This window comes from Caloenas nicobarica, chromosome 2, assembly GCF_036013445.1.
Source record: "Caloenas nicobarica isolate bCalNic1 chromosome 2, bCalNic1.hap1, whole genome shotgun sequence".
Classification (NCBI taxonomy): Eukaryota; Metazoa; Chordata; class Aves; order Columbiformes; family Columbidae; genus Caloenas; species Caloenas nicobarica.
In genome coordinates this window covers 5,473,018-5,491,032 of record NC_088246.1, presented here as the reverse complement: position 1 = coordinate 5,491,032, position 18,015 = coordinate 5,473,018, and the positions used below count along the sequence as shown (strand labels likewise).

At 48.5% G+C, this 18,015-nt stretch overlaps 1 protein-coding gene across 1 annotated transcript in view; it reads right to left on the bottom strand.

The window, feature by feature from the left end:
• VILL (villin like) overlaps positions 1-8,224 on the bottom strand; it is a 40,322-nt gene extending 32,098 nt beyond the window's left edge. The window contains exon 1 of the mRNA XM_065629253.1: positions 8,112-8,224. The gene's annotated coding sequence lies outside the window, so the exon portion shown is untranslated. The remainder of the gene's footprint in view (positions 1-8,111) is intronic.
• Positions 8,225-18,015: the final 9,791 nt, after the last annotated feature.

The following is an 18,015-nucleotide window of genomic DNA, read 5'->3' as shown; positions in this document are numbered from 1 at the left end:
ATGCGCCTTCCCATCGGTTTGGTATTAAGACAATAATGTGGATTGATCCTAATGCTTCAGGGCTTCACCCAGCCACCTCCACAAGTCAGAAAAGACCCACTGTCTGTGCTATCAAATCATCTGGGTGGATCATGAAAGGGGTTGAAGGGCTTTTTTAGTCTTATTTTAAGTAGAGATGGATCAATACTTGAGATGGGGCATTGAAAAGGATGAACTAAGATTGTGAAGAAGTTTCTCACTCATCTTCTCAGTGTCAGTGGCTCTGGAGATCAGAAAGAACTTCACTGGATTCAGATGGGCAGGTTTTCCCTTTCTCCAGGAAAGGCTGCCCAGGATCATCAGATCAAGTCTTGTCCAAGCAGCTCCCTGCAATCACAGGCAGCTGTTCTTTTCTGTTCTTTGTTCATGGGGCAAAGGCTGGGATGCTGAGGACTGAGATGCTGAAATGCGTTCAGTGTTAATGACAGTGAAGACTTAAGGACCTGGGATGAAGAGGAGAACCACTGAGATGATTGTAGGTTCTTGACAGCCTCTTGAACTGGAAGTGCTCTGTACACCTGGATAAGTTTGAATTCCCTGTTCAATAATTCAAAGGATGCACAAACCTGGATGCACCTAGTCAAGCGATTTCTCAGGTTCTCATGAGCAACAACCAGTTTGCCCTGTCTGACAGAAGCTGATCAGTCTCCCCAGGACCCAGATGCTATATCTCTTGAACCCTGCAGATTTACTCCATCTCTAACCACTGCCACAGGCATTAACAAGGAGCAGAGCTTCAACTGAAGTGTGTTTTCCTATAACCTGTTCCTTCACCTCCTCTCCATTTCTGGCAGCTCTGACTTACTTAGCTGCTTAATCCCAGTCTTTTCCATAAACCCCCTGATGCTGTGAGCATCACCTTTCAGCCCTTTGTGAGCCACATGCAGATGGGCTTTGCAGTCATTCTCTAAACCTACCATTGTTCCTTACTTGAAAGAAAATAGCACAAGGAAATACTAGGAAATAACCACCCGTCCAGTTGCAACAAACCTTGGTCTGTATCTCGTCTGTCTCTTCAAATTCCTCAGAGGACATTTGATTGAGAAGGACAGGCAACTCACCGTTGATCTCTGACTTCGACTTGTCCCTGCAGCTGCTCATTTCCACCTGCCATAAATTCTAGCCTAACACTTTGCTCCATCCAGAAAATCTTGCTCATCTCTCCACACCTCTCTTTATAACCTCCTTTGTCCTCTCTATTTATCTCACTGCTGGTAGCTTTCCAGCGGTCCGATCCTCAAGCAGATGGCCTTGGGAAACTGATTTGTAGGAGCAGATTTTTTTCCCAAACTGCTGCTATTTCTGAATCCTCCCTCAAAAAATTTTAACGAGTGACTATTTTTCCTGGGAACAGTAGAGCTGTATTGTCCCAGCAAACTCCTCAACAATGTTAAGAACAATGTCCTGACAATTCAATCAGAAAGCCTTAACACCAGCTGCAGCTCCCAAGTCGTGCAGGCTGGGTCTCCACATTCATCACGCTGGATGCAGAGCCCAGTGCTCACCAGTGACTGGCACTGGAGAAGACAGAGCAAACTGGTTAAACAGGGAAGCTGGCAGTCCTTGCCTTGGTGTCCTATGGAGAAGGTCAGAGCACCCACGCAGCTCCTGACTGTTTTCCTGGGAAGTCCCTCTTCCCTGGGATGTCTTTGAAAGCAGCAGGTGGCATCTCTGTAGGGTGAGGGCAGCCCTAATAGACTCAAATCTTTCAGAAGCAGCAGCAGAATCTGAGCAGCAGTAACTTCCCTCTGAGATCAGTCGCACGGCCTGATAATGAACTCTTTTGGTGCAAACCCACGGGTTGTACTGCCTGGAGAAAAGAAGTCTCCAGGGAGACCTTATTGTGGCCTTTCTGTGCTTAAAAAGGGCCTATGAGGAAGATGGGGACAGACTTTTTAGCAGGGCCTGTTGTGACAGGACAAGGGGCGATGGTTTTAAACTAAAGGAGGGGAGATTCAGGCTAGATGTGAGGAGGAAATTTTTCACGAGGGTGTTGAAACCCTGTCCCAGGTTGGCCAGAGAGGTGGTGGATGCCCCATCCCTGGAGACATCCCAGGCCAGGCTGGACGGGGCTCTGAGCAACCTGAGCTGGTGCAGATGTCCCTGCTCATGGCAGGGGGGGCACTGGGGGAGCTTTGGAGGTCCCTTCAACCCAAACGATTCTATGACTCTATGAAACCCACCTCTCTCTGAAGATCTGTGAGAAAGAACAGTGGCACAAGAAGCTGTTAAAAGCCACCTGCATGCAGGCACCTTGCAGCAGCACTGCCCCTGGTATGATGCCAGGTACATTATTTCTAATAATAAAATGCAGCTTGGCATTTTACTACTTCAGAGGTATCCATTCCGCCTCCGGCTCCCTCATAGTGAGATTGTTGAGTCAGTAACAGTACAGAGTCATCCCAAGGGAAAGGCGAGCGTGTAGTTTGCCAGTTCATTATGAACAAATCTCCCTTTCAGCTCTTTCTGCCCTGGTGAAAGGGAGAGATCACTGGCTCAGGACCAGCACTGTCTCTGTAGGCAGGGCTTCGTGCCATAGCAAGGGCAGGAGATGCACACAGTAGGAAAACAAAGCTGAAGCCATTTTAATTCCTCTTCCTGGTTTCCAGAGAAGTGCTTCACATTAGAAATGTTCTCAGAAGTTAACTTCTAATTACTCACCACCTCCAGGAAAAGAAGTTATGATTCTCTCCCACAACAGCATTTTAACGGAGCGTTATTGAACCTGATGACTTCAGGTCAGTAGAGCAAAAGCTGAGACACCAAGGAGGAGAGCATATATGTTTGGTCATGGGTACAAGAGCTTTCTGAACCCCACGGAGCATCTGTGCTTCAAAAGCTTACAGGAAGGGTGTGACAGCTGGAAGTTGAGGAAGGACCCTCAAAAGAAGGTATTTTCCCAGCTGAAGCTGAGAAATGGCCATGATTTCCTATGCAGGGTTACAGGAGTCTTACGAAGGCCAGGAGAGGGGCTTAAAGGCTGGGATTCATCCACTCTCACTTGGATGTCTTAGCTTTAGGTGCTTAAGTCTGAGGAGGACTCTCTCTGGCTCCTGACATTGGGTCTAGGGCAGATCTGGTGACTCTTGGTCAGGAGGGACTTGCTGTCCCCTTGGTCTATGGGGTAACTCCCTGGGTGGAGAGCCTGGCTTGCCACACCGTACATCACATCTCTCAGAACGTGGGAGGTCAGTCCCATCCACTGTGCCCCAAGGGCCTGGTTGCCAGGTCTGTCAGCAGGAAACGAGCCAAACAGTTTACATAAAACCACAGTTAAACCCAAGCACCAGCGCCCACCTGGCTCATCCTTCTCAAAAAACAAATCCAAGAGTTATGATTTTTGCTACTGTGTATAACAGTTTTATATTTATTGTAAGAATGTGCATGCATACATGTGCATACAAGTATGTGTACAAGGTAAATCATAGAGTCACAGAATCATAGAATAGTTTTGGTTGGAATGGACCTTCAAAACTCAACCAGTGCCACCCCTGCCATGAGCAGGGACATCTGTACCAGCTCAGGTTGCTCAGAGCCCCGTCCAGCCTGGCCTGGGATGTCTCCAAGGATGGAGCATCCGCCACCTCTCTGGGACAGTATTTTACAACCTTCCTTTTAAAAAAAGTTAAAAAACCAAAACAAAACAACCCTCCCTCATTATAAAAAATGAAAAAAAAAGAGCAGGTTTTCCCTGGTGCACAGTTTCACTAGCACAGTTGAATAAGCCATTGCTATCAGGACCTTTGTTTGATGGTCATGGAGCACGGTTGCTGGTCTGGCTCCACTCAGACCAGCTGGAGAACCGGTTCACACAGCATTGTCTTCCCAGTGGAAAACGTCAAGATTAATATTAACTATCACAAGGAAGGGACTGTTCCAGTTTTGCTTTAGTTCAGACCTACAAGTGTCACATCCAACTCAGGAAGAGAAACCCAGGACTTCTGGAAAAAAACAGGTTTACATCTGAGATTGCAAATGAAATGACCTGGACCTAAGCATGGTGCTTGGTAGGTGACTGCATTTCCATCACTGGCCTGATGATATGCAACTGATTTATTCAAGGGAAAGAATTGTTTCTCGAGCTGCAAGAGAAAGTTCACCCTTTGTGTCTGTTGGATGACACACCTCTGCTGAAAGGCACCTAACGTGTGTCAAAACAAGCAGGTACCAACCAACCCAACCCAGGCTCCCACGTTGAAGGACGGAGTGCTGAGCGAAGGTGTGAGTTACCTTATATGAACTTCAAGGTCTCTGAAACAGAGACAAACCTTCATGAGATCTTCTTTCAGTGGAACACCAGCAACACCTGCCCTTTTGGCACCAGTGACCCACACTAGTATTATTGTCTAGGTTTGCATTAAACCAGAGGGATGTTGAGAGCCACATACGTGGTGTATTTATTACTGTTTTGTCCAGCCCTTGCAACTCAGGGTGGGCTGCAAGGCCACTCTTGATCCTTCTGTGACTTTGTGGATGCCACTCAGTCTCCACCTGCATCTCCCTGCTTTAAGCAATTGCTCCTTGAGAAGACACCTCCCCACCATCCCACCCTCCAGAGACCCACAGGGTTGTGTTTCCTCCCCAAGATGGCTTTTGGTAGCTACTTGGGGACACAACGGGGCAAATGAAGGTGGGGCGGATTACTGGGAATGAAGGATAGAGGAACATGGGGCAACAAGGGGCTGTCACTTTGCCCCCGTGGTATCACGTGCTGTGTGATGGATAGAGTTGGTTCATCATGATTTTGTGAGCTAAACAACATGCTTCCCAGCTCTGGGGCTCCTGCCTGCCTGAGCACAGCTCACAATCAGCATGACACAGCAAGGAGCAAAGGCTCAGCCCACGGGACCGTGTGCCTGGCACCCGCTTGGCATAAAAAGTGAAACCCCAGCCCACGCAGGACCACAGCACGCGAGCGCGGGAGGAGTGTGCGATCCCGTCTTGGCAGAAATGAAGGCCGGCTTTGAGAGAGAAGCCCATCAACTGCGTAAAGCCAAACGAGTAAAACATCTCTGCAAATACTGCGAACAGCTTTAGAAAGAGCCATTCATCCAGGACGGCCTTTTGCACCTAGAGTTGCCAGTTCTGGTTTTGTTTGAGCACCGGGATGAAAATCAGGCATCTGAAAGTTTGGGTTGGGTGAGATTTGTTCAGACCCAGAGTTCTATTTCATAGACACCAACGAAGGACAGTAATTCAGGCTCCAGCACACTCCCAAAGGGCAGCTGGGTGTCTAGATAGTCTCTATCACCCCCAAAATAATATCATTTCTATCACTGCCTGTTTCTTACCCTGTTCAGCTGTTTTTGTAAGACCAGTTTTAAATAAAGGGCCAGACAGAAGCGTATCTTTTCATCCCAGGGCATGGCAAAGGGGCATTTTTAGGTAGGAGAGGTCGGCTGCTCTGAATAGCACATTCCACAGGAACTGCCCAGGACGGAGCTCAACCATGCAATTTAGCATCCCCTATTCTCACGTCTTTGACGTGGATTTAAGGTAATAACAAGTTTCACTGTTACTCTACCCAGCACTGCCTCGGATAAGCTTGAATAGGCTCAGATAAAAACAGAAAACAAATGGTAGGATTTCTTTTTCAAGAGGAGATGCTTGGAAATCAAGGCGACTGAAGCAAACGCACATCATCCGATACTGGACATTAACATTACGTCTCAGAGGACTTTTCAGACTGAAGGATGCCAAAGACTTAGCGACAATATTCATCCCTTTCTGCATTCCTTTTACACCCAGAATGGGTGGAAACACAGTGGAAATGTATAATCATCCAGGATAAATCCTAATTAGGCCCATTTCCAGGGTTGTATTATGTAGAAAGAGAGAGCATGAGAAGAGAGGTTTTAATGAGTCGTAGGAGCGTGTATCCCCTTGTGACTGTATGATCTATTTCTCTAAGGGGCCAACAAAAGCTGAAGAATAAATGTGAATAAACAAAGAGCTGGAGCAGAGCTATTTTGGGTGTGGTGTGTCAACACTGGAGTCCTTCCTTGTGCAGTTGGACATTTCATACATAGAAAGCCCAACCTGTGGATTCATCTCAGTCCAGAGTGAATTTCAGAGGCTGCCAAAGAGCCCATTCCCTGTGACAAAGGAAGGACCTTGAGGAGGGTGGTGGCACATGTGTGCTCCTGGGGGAGACTGAAATGCAGCTGGGCCAGGTACCTTGTTTCCCCAAAAATAAGACCTACCCCGAAAATAAGCCCTAGCATGATTTTTCAGGATTTTTGAGGATGCTCAAAATATAAGCCCTACTCCAAAAATAAGCCCTAGTTACAGTTCATTTTTAAAAAGTCAATTTAAATAGTTTCCAGGCAGCTATACATGCAAAAAAAAAGGCATCTTTTGGAGCAAAAATTAATATAATACTCTGCCTTATTTTCGGGGAAACAGGGTAGCAGAAAGGCTTTCACTGTGCCCCAAGCTCCCCCTCACCGCACAGGGCATCGCAGGGCTCTGTTCCAAGTGGGCTACCATGAATTTAGCTCTATTAAAACTGAGGGAAGGCTTTTGGTCCAGCAGCACGTGCTCAGCACAGGACAGAGCCCCAGCATTTTCCAAGCATGGGGCAGGTGACTGAGCCAGTCCTCCTTTGCTGGGGAGGAAAGACAGCACTATGGGTGGTCCTGGAGGACCAGGCTGTGGGACAGATGCAGCCTGAAGTCACAGAGACCACGGTGCCTCTTTTCCACATCACATGTCCCACACCTCCCTCGGGGCTCCAGAGCAGAAAAGATAACAAGCTCCATGCTTGAAGTCCAGAAAAACTTGCACAGCTCCATGGAAAAGATCAGGAGACATTGTGAGCATCTTCAGCATCCCTGGCCATGCAAGAGCAGGGATTTATTGTCCCAACCTAACCAGGAACCTCAGGATACAGGGGAAGGCAGGAGAACAGGATGACACCATTTGTGGCCATGGCACGAAACCTTTGCTCTCAGCTGGGAGACCTTGGCAACTGCTGCCACAAAGTCCTGCCTGGGAAAGAGCGTCATGAGACCTACGTGTCCAGGGAGCTGGAGGAGGAAAAGGGCAGCCTGTTGGTGCAGGCGGAAGGAGGAGGGGAGGCTCACCTGGCTCTGCCAGGAGGAAGGGGAGAGAAGATGGTCAGGGCTTTACTGATCTGCCCTATGCTGCCTGGAGCCCATCCTTGCCTTTCCTTCCACCCATCATCTCAGCCCATGCAGCAGGAAAAGCAAAACCCCTGCAAAAAGGCAGGCCAACGCTCTCTGATTGTCTAATCTCTATTTTGCAGGCTCTAATCTGCCCATTTAGCGGTGTGTAAAGAGCACCTGGATGATTCACTAAGTCTAAGTGCTGCTCTGGTGGGGCCAGTTTGCTTCAGCTGTTGTAACATTTGTTTACCTCTGTGCTAGGGTAGCCTTGAATAAGTGCGAACCTCCCACAGACACTAATTCATATCGGTTCTCCTTTGTGTTAAATATTTATGTTCTTAACAGGCACGCCTAAGAAAAATATTGGCAAGTAAGCCTGCAGCTCAACTCCATTACAACTCAATTTTATCTCAGTGCAATTTGCATCTCAAATGAACAGGATGAGAAAACACACTGTACTTATGGAGCAAAACAGCCCAGCAGTTCAGCCATTAGCAGGTCTATCGATTAAACGACAACATGACCTATCGATGAGAACTTCCAACGACTTCTTGTCACCGCCCGGACCCGTAACCGTATTGCAGAGAGCCAGGTGAGCTTTAAGCAAATCCCCACGGCAGCAAAGCATAAAACAAATCAGGCCAAAACAAAACGCTGTTAATTGCTCGTTGCATGAAATCAAAGCCGATCTGTGCAGAGAGCTAAATGAAAAGCATGTGTCCTGGGTTCTCGGCGGCTTGTTCCAAGCCCAAACGGTGCAAATCAGAATGGGCTCATTGCTTTCAGATAGGACACCCTGGTTTACACCAGGTGAGCAATTTTTTTAAAAAATATGAAATCTATTAATTTTTTTTTGTTTTTTCTTACTATCCCACATAACAGAAGTCAATAAACAGTTCTGGCCTTTAGAAATAAAACTAAAAGGGGTGCAGGGAAGTTTCTGACCTTGCTGGAAAGCGCGCGGTGTCCTTGCAGGTCTGCTTTCTCCGCCAAAGCCAGCGCGTTCTCTCCCCTTTGGTGAGCTAGTTTCAAGGCACTTTTGTTTGCCGTTCTGCTACCTTGTCAGCTCGGGAACAGCAGCGTTCCGTAATTCAATCCTCTACTTAACCACGGAGACACTCCTACTTGGAGATCACACCCATTCCCAGGCTCGCGGGGGGACAAAGAGGGAGCCAGTACGAGAGAGTTTCAACCAACTCTCTGTTTGCATCAAATATCCACCAGCTCTGCATTCAAAGAGCAATAATGGTTTAATTAGGGACCTGTTTTGTCCAGATTTAAAAGGGCAGGGGAGGGATTTATTCCCTCTTTTCTCTGTCTTTTTTTCGCAAAGCAAGGTGCGGTGCTGCTCATTGCCACGTTAACACATGGGCCCAAGAGTCCCAGCTCCAGTCCCTGCTTCTGTCCCGAATTTTGGCACAGTTGGTCTGAGAGGTGCTTGGCTCAGACAACGCGCTCCGTGCGAGCCCGAGCTGGGTCTCCCTGTACCAGCTGGAACTTTGCATGTATTGCAGCCCAGGGTGATGGGGAGCAAGGGTGAGGATTGCCATCAAGATTACCGGCTGAAATGAGGACAAAGCAGAGCATTGGAGCGTGCAACTGGGCTGCCCTCCCAGGAGAAAAGTAATGATAAACCAGAAAACCCCAGTGAAGCTGGCAGTGTTTGCTGTAGCCACCTTCTGCACCAGAAAGCTGTGTCTGTGGATAATTATTGAAATATCATAGCTTATCATTAAGAATCACAGAATCATAGAATAGTTCAGGTTGGAAGAGACCTCCAAAGCTCATCCAGTGCCCCCCCTGCCATGAGCAGGGACATCTGCACCAGCTCAGGTTGCTCAGAGCCCCGTCCAGCCTGGCCTGGGATGTCTCCAGGGATGGTTCATCCACCACTTCTCTGGCCAACCTGGGACAGTGTTTCACCACTTTCAGTGTAAAAAATTTCTCCCTCATGTCTGGCCTGAATCTCCCCTCCTTTAGTTTAAACCCGTCACCCCTTGTTCTATCACGACAGGCCCTGCTAAAAGGTCTGTCCCCATCTTTCTTACAGGCCCCTTTTAAGCACTGAAAGGCCACAATAAGGTCTCCCTGGAGCTTCTCTTCTCCAGCTGAACCCCCCAGCTCTCTCAGCCTGTCCTCCCAGCAGAGCTGTTCCAGCCTCGGGTCATTCCTGTGGCTCCTCTGGCCCCTCTCCAGCAGGTCCATGTGTGTCCTCTGCTGAGGACCCAGAGCTGGACCAGCACTGCAGGGGGGTCTCACCAGAGCGGAGCAGAGGGGCAGAATCACCTCCCTGACCTGCTGCCCACGCTGCTGGTGATGCAGCCCGGGATACGATTGGCCTTCTGGGCTGCAAGTGCACATTGCTGGCTCATGTCCAGTCTTTCATCCACCAGTATCCCCAAGTCCTTCTCCTTAAAAACAGATATGTGAAGTGTGGTTGTGTGGCTGTAATACGCAGCCAAACCCTCTGAAAGCTGCCCTGATGCCACCAGCTGTGGATGACCTGAAGACAAACCATCTCTTCTCAGTCCCAGCTGCTTCTGCATGGCTTCTGCATGGTGCTGCTCAATGCTGGTGGAGGGAACATCCCTCGGTGGAGGCACCACTTCTTATCCTGTCATCACCAGACAGCTCTGCCTTTGGGGGCCCCAGGACCGTGTCCAGCTGAGTTTTGAATACCTTCAAGGATGAAGACTACATGACCTCTCTGGACTGGGAACCATCCAAGTCCTTCCCTTCCTACACATCAAACTTCTCTTGCCATTTCCTTAATTTCTTATATTAACCCACACAAACCAAAAATAGATATGGATCAGCTCATCAGGTATCAGCTAAACCAGGTATCAGCATAGGTTTAAACCAACACAGTCTCCACAGTCCACTGACCCCAAGGGACACCTAATGGGACGAGCACCCAAAATACCGGTGACATTAGCTACAGACCAGTGTACCATTAATCACAGATAGCTTCAAGTCAGGGTGCGGGTTGAACCTGCTCACTCAGCCTGGGTGTGCCCATACCTGAGAGGAACACTTCAGAGATCTTAGTTTCATGGTTGAAGATGCAACACTGACTCTTAGCAAGAAATTTCTCTCTTGATGTCAGCAGGCTACAGCTCATAAAACCTGTAGAAGCCTTCGCCTTTCATTTTTCGTTCTTTTCATTTCATTGTGCTGAGTGTCTTCCTCTGCTGCAGGGAACAGAGGAACCACGTTTTGTGTCTCCCTCCAGTCCACAGAAGATGGGGATCAGCAGCGGGGTCTGCTTTTATGTTTGGTGTCAACCCCAAGCCCAGGGCTGGCCCAGTGGTGAGGGTCACACAGCAGCAGCTGTGGTGGGAGGCATTAGAAGACGGGGTGTGAACATCTGGATATCTCAGAGGATGGGTACCAAACTCCATCATGCTCGGTTACCCCTTTTGCCTCATGAAGCCACTATCCCCAGCACCAAGGGTTTAACTAATAGCTGCTGTGTATCTGGTTCCTTTACAGTGCTGATATGTACTGATATAAAATAACCTGTTTCCATGGCTGCAGCTACATGAATTTGAGCTTTGGGATGGAACGTGTCATTCCTATACCCACAGCTTTGGTAACACACTTCAGGCTCAGGCACAGGTGATGTTTGAGCTGCCTGTCCCCATCCCTTTCCATTGCCACAGTGAAAAAGTAGTGAATAATCCTGGTGAGCTTTTAAGGAGCCCATATCTATAGAAATATATGTACAGCAGTTTAGAACAGTCAATACTGAGGAAAAAGAAACTGCTTGTTATAAAACGTGAGGTCATTTAGTGCTGAGCTGTAGGCACTTTCGCTTCCTGCTAATTCTGGTCATGCCATGGGGTTATAGAGCAGAAAACATTATTTCCAAGCAGTTTAACTCAGTAGTGCTGGAAAACAGAATAGCCTGACTTTCATAACTGCAACAGGATCGGAGATATTCCTGTTCCAGCTATTTTTCCCATGCGTGCACGACCTGCTGCACTGATATTCTGGTCCTAAGCCTTGACTCAGTATCCCCAGAGCTCAGAGACCTTGTGGTTTATTTTTTTTTCATGCATACAGATGGCATATGAGGCTGTTTTCAGTGTCCCTGTGCAAGCCTAAGACACTGAAGACATTGTCATAGGCTGATGCTGGGGTAAATCAGAAGCTGCTGGGAGGAAGACTCTGCTAAAGTACAAAATCGAGGTTTGGCAGTGTAATGACCCACATCTGCCTCAGCCTGGGACATCCCACATGCTTGTGGATAAGGTTAACATTGTGCGTGGGGAAGCAGGCTCTGCCAAGGTTGTATTTGCAAAATGACACGTTGCAAAGGTATTTCCACCCTGCTTTCGGGTACAGAGCTCTGGGAGAAAGAGGGAAGGGCCAAACCCTGCAGATGAGATAACACCGCAGAGGCCTCATGCTTTGGAGAAGCAAAGGGAAGGAGGCAAAAAACCCCCCAAAGCTGCTCAAGACATCAGTGCAAAGAACCATCACTACCTATGTGAGGTTAAATGTTCTGATTTGTAGCAGCCAAAGTATTGCATTAATTTCTGACAATGTTTCAGGACAGCTTTTCTTGACCCACAAACAAAGCGTGTGACAGTTTAATACATATCCCTCACGTAGCCTCGCTTGGGCACTTTTCTACCCTACAAAAAACGCGATGACCAAATGAAAAATTGACATAATGTCTCTTATAAGTCTACCTACAGATCTGATAGAGAAAGATTGGGTTATAATTTTCTGCTCCCTCATGTGCTGTGCTCCTGGGTATGGGGAAAAGGAGAAACCAATAGGTGTGCAAGTATATTGACCGTAAGACATGCAAGGACTTTACTTGTTTGGGCTCATAACTATAGAATCGCAGAATAGTTTGGGTTGGAAGGGACCTCCAAAGCTCATCTAATCCAACCCCCTGCCATGAGCAGGGGCATCCTCACCCAGCTCAGGTTGTTCAGAACCCCATCCAGCCTGGCCTGGGATGTCTCCAGGGATGGGGCATCCACCACCTCTCTGGGCAACCTGGGACAGTGTTTCACCACCCTCAGTGTAAAAAATTTCTTCCTCATGTCCAGCCTGAATCGCCCCTCCTTTAGTTTAAAACCATCACCTCTTGTCCTATGGCTACAGGCTCTGCTAAAAAGTCTGTCCCCATCTTTCTTAACTTGCTGAAGCAAAAGACCCCTGAGAAGCACATCTCCACCAGCCACAGCATCTAACTCGGGAGCAAGAGCAGGGATCACCAGCAGCTGTGAGGGACTGGGAACCAGCCTCAGGATTTGGCCCAACTGCCTGCAAGGGCGATTTGATGCAGGAAAGTGAACACGGCTTTGCTCTTTGGCCTCATGGGCTCAGACTGGTGGAGGTCAGGGCTTCATGTTGGAAATAATTTGTAGGCTGCGAGCTCCAGCTGACCGGGCAGCACAGCCTCTGACAGGTAACAGTGTGCTGGTTAATGGTTAACGCCAGCAAATGGAAATGTCTTGGGACAGGGGAAGGTGCCCGGCTGTGCTGCACGGACAGAGACACAACCGCCTCGCGCTGTGGGGAGTCATTGCATCCTCCTCTGATCAGGTCCTGCCCGTCGGTGGCTCTCAGCACACAAAGAAGCCTCGATCCTGCAGATGAGCCCTCCCAGCACAGCTCTTGGGCAATGCTGTGCACGGAGAACAGCGGATCCCATGGAGGAGGGAGCAAGACGGGCCAAATCCTTTTCTCCCGATTCAGAAGAAAGGAGTGGCCTTGGCAAGCCAAGGACACAAGGGTAAATGCTAATTTCGGGCAGGAACAGCTTTGGCGAGAGCTCTACAAATGCAGTTTGGCTTCCCGGAGCCAACAGCTTGCAGCACGTTAAGACAGGAGCAGTCTCTCTGGCACAGGGATTGCAATGTTGAGGCAGAAGAAACCTGTAGCTGTTGCTCCAATTAATTGCTTGGCAATCTTAGTGCAAAACCCATTTAAAGTCAGCTATGCTGGGCTGTGAATTGGGAAAATGAGGCTCATGTTTTCTCAGGCTTATGGGAAAAAAGTATTCCCCCTGCAAAAGAGGAGAGGGCCAGAGATGATGACACCTTGTAGCACCATGGCTTCTGATCCGTCTCGAACCCCTCTTTTATGTCCTAAAATATCTATAAGGGAATATCTATGAGGGAACTGGGGCGGTTTAGCCTGGAGAAAAGGAAACTGAGGGGAGACCTTCTTGCTCTCTGCAACTGCCTGAAAGGAGCTCGGAGCATGGAGGGGGTTGGTCTCTTCTCCCAAGTAGCAAGTGATAGGACGAGAGGAAATGGCCTCAAGTTGCCCCAGGGGAGGTTTAGATTGGATATTGGGAAAAAATTCTTCCCAGAAAGGGTTGTCAGGCATTGGAACAGGCTGCCCAGGGCAGTGGTGGAGTCACCATCCCTGGAGGGGTTTAAAAGGCATTTAGGCGAGCTTCTTAGGGACATGGGTTAGTGCTAGAGTTAGGTTAGGTTATGGTTGGACTCGATCCTGAGGGTTTCTTCCAACTGAAATGATTCTATGATTCTATAACCCATCCTTGATGGTGTGAGGCACGAATTTAAGTCTCTGCTAGCAAGGAGAAATACCTCAGTGAATATAATTGCCCTGACTATAACGATGGGATATAACAACACTGATGGAAATGGCCATACCCTGCCAGACTTCCCTTGGTCTTACTATTAATGCAAGAGCTCTGGCTGCTACCGAAAGCTTTGCAGAGTGAGATGCCGCAGCATGTTTTCTTTCCCAAAATGACTTTTTGGGGAATGCAGAGGAAAAGTGTTTCTTCCAGCCTCCCGCTGGTGAACGACTCCAGCCTTGGAGCAAAATTGCTACCGTCATGTTTCGGGAGGTTAATCTGCAACCCGGCCGGGCGTGGGGTGAGCCGGGGAGACGGCGATGTCCGGGGGCGGCTGGCCGTGCCTGTGTGCACTGCGGGCGTGGGTTCCTCTGCACCTCTCTCCGTTTGCTCTCGTGCCTCACCGCCAAGAATTAGCAGGTGCACTGAGAAAACAGGATAGCCGAGGTGTGACCGTGACGTGGCACAGGCAAACAGCAGCCCTGGCTGCCTTCCAGCCAGAGGAGGAATGCGGCAGAGGGGCCCCGGTTAAGATCTGGGTGTATTCAGGCTGTTTTTTTTTTTAATCTGGGGAGGCTTCCAGAAGGAGCCAAGTCCCCTGGATCCATCACCTCAAGGTCACCGTCAAACTCTACTCGTAATGCTGATGCCAGAGTTTGGGCACCTGATGTTCTTGGGGTTATTGGCTGACTATCTGCTTGGGCAAATGAGGTTTGTGCTAGAAAAGCTTAAATTTGCTACTACTTCAGAAAATTTGCCTGCTTTTCCAGAATACCAAAAAGCTTTAGGGAAGTACTTGGCGATGATGAAGACTCAGCAGGAGGTGGCCCTTTAGGCAAAGAGATGGAGGGTCTAATGGGGTGAGGCCACCGTGGTGGACTTCACAGAGTCTAACCATGGGGTAACGACACGCAGGAAAACAAAACTATTGTGTTCCTGTCTCTGACTGTTTTTCTCATTTTTACATAAGCCTCAACCAGCTGAGCTGAGGATCTATACTATCAGCTGCTGATTACTGTTATTAAATCGCAATTTTCTTCCAAAGACCTTAAATCCTGATTCAGCCATTTGCAAAGCAAATGCAGACGATTTACAAACTTAATCCCAGGATAAAGCACCGTGGGAGCCTTGCGCTGAGAGGTTTACCTGTCTCACGTCTGTCTTAAGATGGCAGCAGGGATTATCGCTTGCTGTTGTAGGGATGATAGCACAGAGGGAGCAGAGGGTATAGACGGATAAGGTTTCCCAACCAGTATCACTGCAGGAACAGGGTCATAAAGACAAGAACAAACCCCGATCACCCAGGCACCAGCCTGGCAACTTGGTAACGAAGACCAACCTCCTCCTGAGCATCCTGTCGCCATCATGTCCTCAGTCCTCAGCCATGGTACGGAGTGAATGTTTCCCCTAGGTAGAGCAGCTACCTTGAAGAGGAAGACAATGAGGAGAGGAAGACAAAAAAGCAAAGAGGATCACTAAAAACAAACATCCCTACAGACGGGACGGTTTTGCATGTTGCTGCACAGATAGTTTAGGAGTTTCATAAAACCTCAGGGGCTCTCTCACAGCCCTAATGAAAACCTTATGAAACCCAGCGAATTCCAGCACGCTTTGGTCAGGGTCATCAAGCAGAGCCGCTGTGATTTCCAGCGTCAGCTGAATCCGGCAAAAAGGAGACATTTCGCAGTAAAGGCTGAACAGGCTCCGCCGCTCTGGTTAATGGCTGTGCGAGCCTGGCGAAGGTTGTCCCATGAGGGACAAGTGAGGTTGTCCTCACTTGTATCATGGTGGGGACACCCCATGAGGTCCAGGCTCCTTGTAACTGTCCTTTCACAGGAATCACACTGCAAGCGAGATGAGGGATTAATGATTAACGTCTTGTTCTCACGTGGGAGCTGAAGATAATAAAGGTTATTTATGCCTTTTGGACAAGATTACATGGGATGTCCATGCAAGAACCAAAAAGTTGACTCAAGTCCCCAGCAGCAGCTCCTCACCCTGCAGGAGATGTGACCCAAGTTTCTCTCCTGTGGGGTACAAGTTTGGTCCTTCGGCACCTGGTGAAGCCAACTGGTCCTAATGGTTTTAATATGAGGGATCACTAGACGATGAAAGGTGTAGTTGCAGGACACGCTGGCTTTAGTGGCAAAAGCTGCTGGAGCTCCCACCCTCAATATTTATTTATTTTTAGCATTTGGGCAGACCAGCAGTTTTCACAATTGTGGGAAACCTGAGTGCTCACGTTAGTGACCATACTTGAGTGCCCACGAAATAACTCCATCCTCCCTTACAAACTTAATTTTTAACCCGTCTCTTTTCGGTGACCCAGCTGCACGTGTGACTACACAAAGTCACTCTGCTAAGGGTGGGGGATGAAATCCCGAAGCTGTGCCCTGCCGCCAACACACATCACCCCCAAAATTAGTGTCATAGCAGCTACCAGTCTGTGGTGCCCAGAACTGGGGAGTGTGGGGGACGTCTGTGCACCGTGTCAGATGGGAACTGTGTCCTGGGAGAGGATATGGATTTTTCTCAAGGACTTATGCATTGGTTCCCCAGGTCTTTCCTTGAAACACAGCAAAAAATTTCCCCAGGACGGGTAGTCTGGTTGCTGAGCTGAGTTTATGAACTATTGTTGTCTGCATCTGCTAAACAGAGCTAACGAATTTCAAACCTTAAGAGGCGAAGGGGTGCAAAGACAAATCGTACAAGCTGCTGAGCCCAGGGACCTGTGGGCAGAGCCAAGATGATGCCTCCAGGACTCGGGGTGCAGCAGGTAGCCAGGGCCAGGGCTGGCCCAGCAGCCAACTATTGTTTGCAGGAATGCAGCTCGGCCTGTGCCAAACAGGAAGGAGCAGGAAAAATCAATCACCCTAAAGGCTGAGAAATTGTGACCCTGCTAAATGTTGCCCCTCCCTGTTTTTCAGGGTCCCCAAAGGGCACAGGGCACTTTCTATGCCTGACGTGGGTGCTTGGCCCATTACCTCCACACATCAGATGTTGCTCACATTACGCTGCTAGAACCATGGGAACCAATACTCACCACAGCCTCAGTTCAGCTGATGAATGAAGATCAGACACTTTTCTGGGTGCTGTGCACACTTCTCCATGTGGTCTGTGGCCTTCTGCACATCATCTCCACTTACTTCTTGAAGACCATCCCAAGGATCACAAGTAGGAGACCACACGTTGGAAGGGCTGGAATGACCTGGATTAACTGGGACTCACAGAACTTCTCAAAAATGGAAGATGAAGGGCTATTTGAGGGAAACAATTTGTATTATTACAGCTTTCAATGTCTGAAGAATCCATGCAGCCACTTTTTGGGCAACATCAGTCTAGAGAGTTAAGTTGCCTTATCAGTAATGATCTTGAGAAAGTCAAAGTCAGCGATGAAAACCAGGTCTCTTGTAATCCCTGTACTACCCACTGGGCCATAAGTCCTGTTTTGCATTTGGAACTAAAAACCTGGCTACAAGCTTGAGTAACAACATGCAATGGTGTTCCCAAGCTGCCATCAGTCTCTGGATGAGAGGCCGGTGAGGAACAATGGTGCTGCCTGAAACCCTCTCATTTTCAGGAAAATCCTTGCCCTCAGGCTGATGGGTCTCTTCTCCCAAGTAGCAAGTGATAGGACAAGAGGAAATGGCCTCAAGTTGTGCCAGGGGAGGTTTAGATTGGGTATTAGTAAAAAAATTCTTCATGGAAAGGGCTGTTGGGCATTGGAACAGGCTGCCCAGGGCAGTGGTGGAGTCACCATCCCTGGAGGGGTTTAAAAGATGCGTAGATGAGGTTCTTAGGGACATTGTTTAGTGCCAGAGTTAGGTTAATGGTTGGACTCGATGATCTTGAGCGTCTCTTCCAACCAAAATAATTCTATGATTCTATGATACACCAAGTTCATCCTGAGAGCTTTTTGGTGGCAAAAAACCCCAACCCCATGCAAACCCCAACACTGCTCACCGTTAATGTGTCGCAGCAATGGCACCAGCAAGGAGCTCACGTGAGCCAAGAGCCTTTTCCTGGGCAGTTCTGGTTACCCTGTTTGAAGACTAAACATGAAAACAACCTTATTTCCGTGCGAGACAGGACTCTTTCTAATACAAGCGAGAGGTCGTGCTTGGGGCACCCATGTGCCACCCCCCAACAAAATTTGGCCAGTTTAGTGTTTCTCCTTCCAATGTTTCCTGGCTTTTCTAAACAGCAGCACTCACATAAAGAGCTCATCCTGCAAACGGCAGTATTACCTTAGCAATTTTTGGCATGAAGGGAAAGCGT